Source organism: Apodemus sylvaticus, chromosome 1 (assembly GCF_947179515.1).
Source record: "Apodemus sylvaticus chromosome 1, mApoSyl1.1, whole genome shotgun sequence".
Classification (NCBI taxonomy): Eukaryota; Metazoa; Chordata; class Mammalia; order Rodentia; family Muridae; genus Apodemus; species Apodemus sylvaticus.
The window spans coordinates 180,885,479-180,893,520 of NC_067472.1; positions in this window are offsets into that span (position 1 = coordinate 180,885,479).

An 8,042-nucleotide genomic window follows, 5' to 3' on the forward strand; every position below is an offset into this window, starting at 1 on the left:
GTGATCATGATAAATTTCATCTTTCTAGCCATACATTAAGACTCCGTCTTAAGATCACAAAGGAGCAAGCAAGAATGATTGTAAAACAATGCCCTAATTGTCTTACTTTAGCACCAGTGCCACACTTAGGGGTTAATCCACGTGTCCTTATGCCCAATCAAATTTGGTAAATGGATGTAACTCACTATGCAGAATTTGGGAAATTAAAGTTTATACATGTTTGCATTGATACATGCTCCCTGCATTCGGGAGAAGCCTCTAAAAATGTAATTGATCATTGTTTACAAGCTTGTAATACCATGGGATTACCCAAAGTCATTAAGACAGACAATGTACCAGCCTATTCTGGTAAGAAATTTATCTCATTTTGCAAGGAATTTAATATAAAACTTAAAACTGGAATTCCTTATAACCCAATGGGTCAAGAAATCGTAGAGCATGCTCACCGCACCCTTAAAAACTGGCTTATTAAAACAAAGAAGGGGAATCTATACCCCCCCAGGTCTCCCAAAGCACATCTTGCCTTTGTCTTATCTGTTTTAAATTTTCTCCAAACAGATGCTAAAGGTCACTCTGCAGCAGACCGACACTGGCACCCAGCTACTTCCAATTCCTACGCCATGGTTAAGTGGCGGGACCCATTAACTAATACATGGAATGGTCCAGACCCCGTTTTTAATCTGGGGGAGAGGGTCCATCTGCATTTTTTCTCAAGGAGAAGACGGAGCACACTGGCTGCCAGAGAGATTGGTCTGACAGGTAAACACACCCTAAAAGCTGCTGGTAAGTATAATTAACTCAAAAGGCTTTCCCTAAGCTGCTTCCCACTTACTTGGGAAGAAAGGTTCCTTTATGTTCTTGCAATTAAGTTGCAAGCCAGGCCTCTTGCCTGAAGTCACAAATTTTCAATCAAATTAAACGTCTTGGGCCTTCCGATACTGACCAAACAGGTTTTTTTTTCTCTTAATCTCCTTTTATATTTCAAGCAGATAACACTCAGAAGATAAGCTCCTCCAGCAATGGCTGCCAGGATGAGGATGGGTGGTTATTATAGCCAGCCAGCTCATATTCACAGAGCATTTACTTTACCAGTGGATCCTCAAAAATGAGGCTGCATAGTATTCGGAACTATGCATGTTTGTTAATATAACAAACATGGGCATTGGTTTGAGGTGCGAGGCGAGGCACTGCAAGGGAAAAGGAAAAAATCCTGCCTCCGGATTTCCCTGAAAAGCACGTCCAGCTGCATGGGGGTTGACATTAAGAGACTGTCCTTAAATTAGTAAGGCAGTCTATTTCCCCTCCGATGAAAAAGATGTTGTTATTGTTTAAGGGGGTTGGACCTCTGTTTTCCCTCACTGGTGAAAGCCCATCGTCCATTGGACGAATATACTTATATCCACTGAGTTGTTAAAAATTAATAATTAAGGGGGAATTGTCCCTTCCCCCCACAGCATTTAGCTTTGACCCTCCTGGCTGGCAACCCCCACCCTTCTCCAGGCGTTATCTCCGGCCTATTCTAGCTGCGGCATTCCTGGCCTACAGTCTCCACCCTTCCCCTGGCATTATCTCCGGCCCTGGCCCTAGTTCCGTTGAGAACAATACAGCCGATTTCACCTTAACTACCAAGGCCTCAGCGCATCTCCACCCGGAGACCAGCAGAAAACTGCGTGACTGAAAGCAGACAACCCGCCGAGAAGAAGATCCTAAGAACTCTCGGCCATTTGGGGGGCAGGGTGGTTTTTCCAAAGATTATAAATATTGGCTAATTGATAGTCAAGTCGGTCTCTATGGGCAACTGTCCTCTTGACTCATTTCTCTTTCGCCCCCTTCCCATTAACCTCAGAATTCTCTTCCAGGTATTCCGGTTCGTATGTGGCCCCAGGCGGCAACACATATGTTTTGAACAGGGCCACTCTCATCCTGTTTCCATAAGTACTTTTAGTTGAGTGTCAGGTCCTGCAAAACCACAGTGCTATCCAAAAATGAATTTCTTCTAACAAGCCCACATGAGGGATGTATTTTTAACATGGTCATATAGCCAATGTTCCTGGAGAGATGTGCTGAGGTCCTGGAAACATCACCAAACTCATACTCAGCTATCCTGTCTCTCTCTAGACCTAGCCCCCATCATGACTTCTTGAACCTTCTCCCCTTCTTCCCTGCCTGGCTATGGAGGCTTTCAGGTTTCCTCCTGAATACTGTGTGGGTGGGCTCCAGTTCCCATGAGACAGACTCTGTTGCTGGAGTCTTGAATCACTGCAGATGATTTTCTTTCTTGTGGATGAAGAGTGATCTCATCCTGGGTTGTTGGGGAGCTCTGCTGAGGTCCTGCACCTAGACTGTAGCCACCTCTGTTCCTGTTTGTCTCTTTGATCTCCAGGAATCCATGATCTTCAGCCCAGAATGCCTGAAATACCTTGGCAGTGATATTGTCTAGAAAATTGTAGATCAGCTCACCAACTTTAAGGCCCTTACAGTCTAATGGGGTTGGGCAACCCATCTTTCCACCATGTCTGCTCCAAGCTCCATCTTGCTGACCTGTCCTTTTTCCTGAAGTTGGATTCCTGACACCTGTGCCCTCATCCTTCAGTCCCTTCAGCTAATTTTAATAAATGCCTGTTGCTCTGTTTTGTGCCCCATATCTCTGTGCTGAGTGGGAGTCCTGTGAGGTCTTCACAGGATCTGGGAGACAGTGAGATTAATGACTTGTGTGGTCACTCAGAGTAGAGTGACAGCCCCTGATTAGCCAGGTGATCCTGGGAGAACCATTGCAACCTTCTTTTTATGATTCTATGCAGTCTAGGTTGACCTTGCTCTCACAAAGATCCATATGTCTCTTCCTCCCAAGTGCTGGAATTGTAGGTGTGCTCACCCACACTCAGTTTACTGCAGCTGTGTGAGACTGTGTAGACTGGGTTTGTCTGAGGGCAAATAGGATGTAAGCAGCCTTAGGCTTCACCAGATGGCAGGACAGAAAGGTTTACAGACACCTCATGTGTTGCCTCTGGGCTTTATCATAGGACTGTGGGCTACTTGTGTCCAGTTATAATAGTGGAGTAACTCAGTGATCACATGGTTATGCTTCTCAGATTCTCTTGGTTTCCTAGGGAGAGTCATCATTTTTTACATCGTCATTGACATAGCCAATTTCCAGGAAAGCCAGGTGTACATAGATAGACCCTCGTCAAAAACAAAACCAGGGCATGGAGAGATGGCTCAGCAATTAAGAGGTGGCTGCTCTTCCAGAGGACCTGAGTTCAATTCCTGGGGAACCACATGGTGGCTCAAAACCATCGATGACACTCTTCAGGTGTATCTGAAGACAGCAAAAGTGTAGCCATAGTCATAAAATACATAAATAAATCTTTAAAAGAAACCAGAAACTTAATAATAACACTTCAATGGGGAAAGAGATATATTTCCATGTCCAACTAAAGGAAAAAGAGGGAAGTGCTGGGAAGAAGGTTCGATGGGCAGAGTGCTACTGAGTGTTATTTGGGATCTGAGCTCAATTCCCAGAACCCGAGTAAACCAGACTTGTTAGCATGTGTCTGTAGTCCTAGTGCTCCTGTCGAGAGATGCGAGGAGACAGGTGAATTCCCAGACATTTTTAGGCCAGCTGGCCTGGCAGTACACAATGTCAGACACCCAGAGATCTGTCTTAAACGACGACTGATGATTTTCCTGTGATCTCCATGCACACTGTTCCATGTGATTGCCCACTCTCCCACATATATTCAAACTCTTAACAGCAGCCACACAGCTAAGAGGGAGAGGAATGGCAAGCAGTGTAAAGAGAAATGATGAAATCCATCAGTTATAAGGGACACACAGCACAATACCACAACTCTTTTTTTTAAGGGAGAAGGATGTAGGTCTTTATCTTATTTTATTTATTACAATTTTCTACAGATTAGCTACCGTGCAATATTCACGTAATTTACACTGATCATGTGCCAAAATCCGTTGTGTATTTTCTACTGGAATGTGGAATGTGGAATGGATGCTAAGATTTATCTCACAGTACTTAAATTTTGCACAACACATTGCCTCAGAACATCTAATTCATCTTTACAACTTTACATCTTTACGAGTGCTAGGACTTGGCAATGGAAGGGCTGTATTTCACCCTTGGTACAGGCTTTCCTCAGTTGTCAGGAGACTGGCTTCCTAAGCAGGTGTCTGCTCACACTCCACACCAGTTGCCACCTCCTTACTGAGCCAAATCGAAACTACATAATGAGAGGAACTCCTACAGGTGCTTCTCCATAAGTGATATTAGTAATATTAGTGTTTGTCAACATGTACTGGAAAACAGATTTGATCAATCTATACCACAACTCTTATTCTGTTTAAGTGTGGCAAACATTGTGAAGACTTGTTGAACAGAGCAAGTGCTGGTGAGTGGGCTGAGGGACTGAAAGTCATACAAACAGGACACATTGGTCAGTGTGTAAGACTGACAAGCATGAAGCTATTTCTCTGTTCATGTGTTTCCTGATGTGACCTAAGGCTTCCTAAGGAAGGCAGCTAGTCCTTGGGAAGTCAAATGTCTCCCTCAGGGACAAAGATCTCACAAGCAATCTAATGACTCCTGAGCAAATGACCACCTCCACCTTTTAATGCCCAAGACAGTGTCTTTCCAAAGCATCTTTCCAGGCATTGTCCTGAACCTGAACACTATTGAGATTATTCAAACCAATAAATCCAAGAATTGTTTGCTGTGCCCATGGTTCCCCAAGTAAAGTTTGAGACTTCCTTCTCCTCCTCATTTTCTTCTGTCTCCTGCTCAACCATTGTCTGTCTGACATAGGTCTGTGTGTCATGACGTGTGTGCCTTCTCTTGCAATATGTTCGTACTATAATCCTTCATTGTTGACCTGTGCCATCATGTCTAGAAGGTAAAGTCTAACATGTAGAAATGAGACATGCAGGCCTTGATGTCTGGATATTGATACATGGAAGAGACGGACAGGCAAATGCTCAGAGCAGCTTTATTTGCAATGGTTCCAACCAGAAGGCTGCTAAACGTCTTTGGACTAGTGACATGGGAGGAACTGCCTTAGAACACACGATCCCACATTTGTATTTTTATGGAAAATCTTCATGGCTATACAGGAATGAAAGACACTTATTTTATTTACAAGAACTTCTCAAAGGGGAAAACAAATCAAGGAACACCAGGATGGGCAGTTAGGAAAGGGGTGACTGTAAAGGTGGGTACATTAGGAGCAGTGAAGATAGGTGTTCATTATTATGACTAAAGTGATTTCTTGGGTTTATACATTAAATAACACTTACCATGCCAGGAAGTGTTGGCACAGGACTTTATTTGCAGCACTTGGGAGGCAGAAGTAGAAATATCTCTAAGTTGGAGGCCATCGTGGTCATCTGGGAGACATCCAGGACAGCCAGAGATACACATAGGAACCTTGCCTCACAATACAAAACCACCACCACCAACATCCACAACAACAAACTTCTCACGTTTTATAATTTATGCACAGTAGAGGGCACATCAATTCTGCTTCAACTGAGCTTTAATAAAAGTAATAGTTCAGTACAAAAATTATTTTTTAAACCATCAAAAAATCTGATTTCCTTTATCTATTTGAAAATCAAATGCTCACTGGTCCCACAGTCTTTGGAAGAGATGTCTTCTTTGACTGAAGCAAAGCATCATGAACAGTAAACACTGGCTTTGAGTTCCAGGTCAAGGGACTATCATATCTTTCTTCTTTCTCCACTTTTTGGCCTGTGTAGCCAGAAACGTTTGAATATTTGCTTATAGAGAATAAAACCAGAGAATGCCCTCATGGCTCACAGTCCTTAGAGCCTTTTTTGGTTTGCTACCCTCCACGTTTACTAATCATACCTGGTGTATGGATGTAATTATTCCAGACTGCTATGGGTTGCTGTACACCTGATACCCTTGAAGCATTATACATGAAGTCATACATGTTAAGCTTCAAACACTGTGCAACATGATACACACCAGCTTCCAGAACTGAGCCTGCTTCAGTCACAAGGACCAATAGTGATAGGACTCTGGAAAGGTATTTGTGTAGATTACAAGAGCATTGAGGCTACTGACACCTCTCACATTCCTGTCACCCATAGCTCACATCTCCATGCTCATGTCCAGACACAATCAACTTGTGGGTGATGGTTGTATCAGAATGGCCACTTTGGCAGTAATCTCTGCTGTCAGTCATTAAACTGTCTGAACAAGTCGCACACTTCATGAACGACAAGGTCTTACTCCAAAGGAAATCTTATATCACAGGAGGGAGAACCAGTTGCTTAAGGTCTCCTAGAGTGTGAGCTCTTTGGTGTATAAAGAGGCTGGTTTTTTTGTGATGGTTTGTATGTGCGTGTCCAAGGGAGTGGCACAATTAGAAGTGTGGTCCTGTTGGAATAGGTGTGGTCTTGTTGGAGTAGGTGTATCACTGTGGGCATGGGCTTTGAGAACCTTAACCTAGTTGCCTGGAATACAGTATTGTGCTAGCAGCCTTTAGATGAAGATGTAGACCTCTTCCTGTAGCATGTCTGCCTGAATGTTGTCAAGTTCCTGCTTTGATGATAATGGACTGAACCTCTGAACCTATAAGCCAGTCCCAATTAAATGCTGTCCTTATAAGAGCTGCCTTGGTTATGGTGTCTGTTCACAGTAGTAAGATCCCAACTAAGACACCTTTTAAAATAGAGACGTTGGTGGGGTGCAGAGAGGGAGCAGAGACTGTGGGAATGGCCAACCAATAACCTGTCAAACTTGAGACCCATCCCATAGGCAAGCAGCAATCCCTGACACTATTAATGATACTTTGTTATGCTCGCAGACCCGGGTCTAGTGTTCGATTCCATAGCTGCCTGCAACTATTACAAACAGGGTTGCTGGAACAGAAGTTGAGGGATAGATAGGGAAGGTGCGAAAAGAAAAAAGGTCTGGACAATGTTTCACTGATCAAGGTCAGAACTTTAATGTCGGTCAGACTTTTTAACAGTTTGGGCAAACCCTTCCCTCCAGACTCAAGGAGATATCTGAGAAATCGTTGGCTCCTCTTCTCAGTGGGCGGCCTGCTGGGATTAAAGGACTTCGTGTCTTACAGTTCCCAGGATGTTTCCAGGTGAAACCGCCCTGAGGCAGCCTTGATTTCCAGGTGAAAGCAGCTGTATGGTTCTCAGAAGAACAAAGACCAGGGATAACACAAGCAAAATGCTGGGGGTGGCGGCCAGGAATGTCTGAGAAGACCAGCTCAATGCTGTGGGGGAAGGGACAATTTTCCCCTTAATTATTATTATTTTTTTTTAAAAACTCAGTGGATAGATATATTCACCAAAGACAATGTGCTTTAACCAGTGAGGGAAATCAGAGGCCTTGGCCCCCTTAAAAATTAATTGACATCTTTTTCAGGGGAGGGGAAATAGACTGACTTAATAATTTAAGGACAGTCTTTCAATGTCAACCCCTATGCAGCTGGGCGTACTTTTCAGGGCAACTCAGAAGCAGGACATTTCCTTTTCGCTTGCAGTGCCTCGCCTAGCACCTCAAACTGATGTTCATGTTTGTTATATCAACAAACATGCATAGATCCGGTTCTATGCAGCCCCCTCTCTGAAGATCCACTGGTAAAGTAAATGTCCTGTGAGTGTGGCCTGGCGGCCTGCCTGCACAGCCTCCTGTTGGATCCTTAGAAGTCATTGCTGCAGTAGCACACCTTCGAGTGCTGTATCTGAAAGATATCTGCTTGAAACGCAAAATAAGGGATTAAAAGGAAAAACTGCTTGGAATGTGTGTTTATGTGCTTTTGTGCTTGTGTGTATGTGTGTGCCTGTGTATGGGCAGGTGCCAAGATGTGTGTTTGTGCATGTGAAGATCAGATGACAATTTGGAGGAGTTAATTCTCTTCTCCTACCAGGTGGCTTCGGGGATTTGAACTCAGGTCTTCACCTTTCATCACGACACCTTTAATCACTGACCTCCCTCAATAGCTTTCCACCTTATTTTTTGAGACAAAGTCTCTTATTGAACCTGGAGC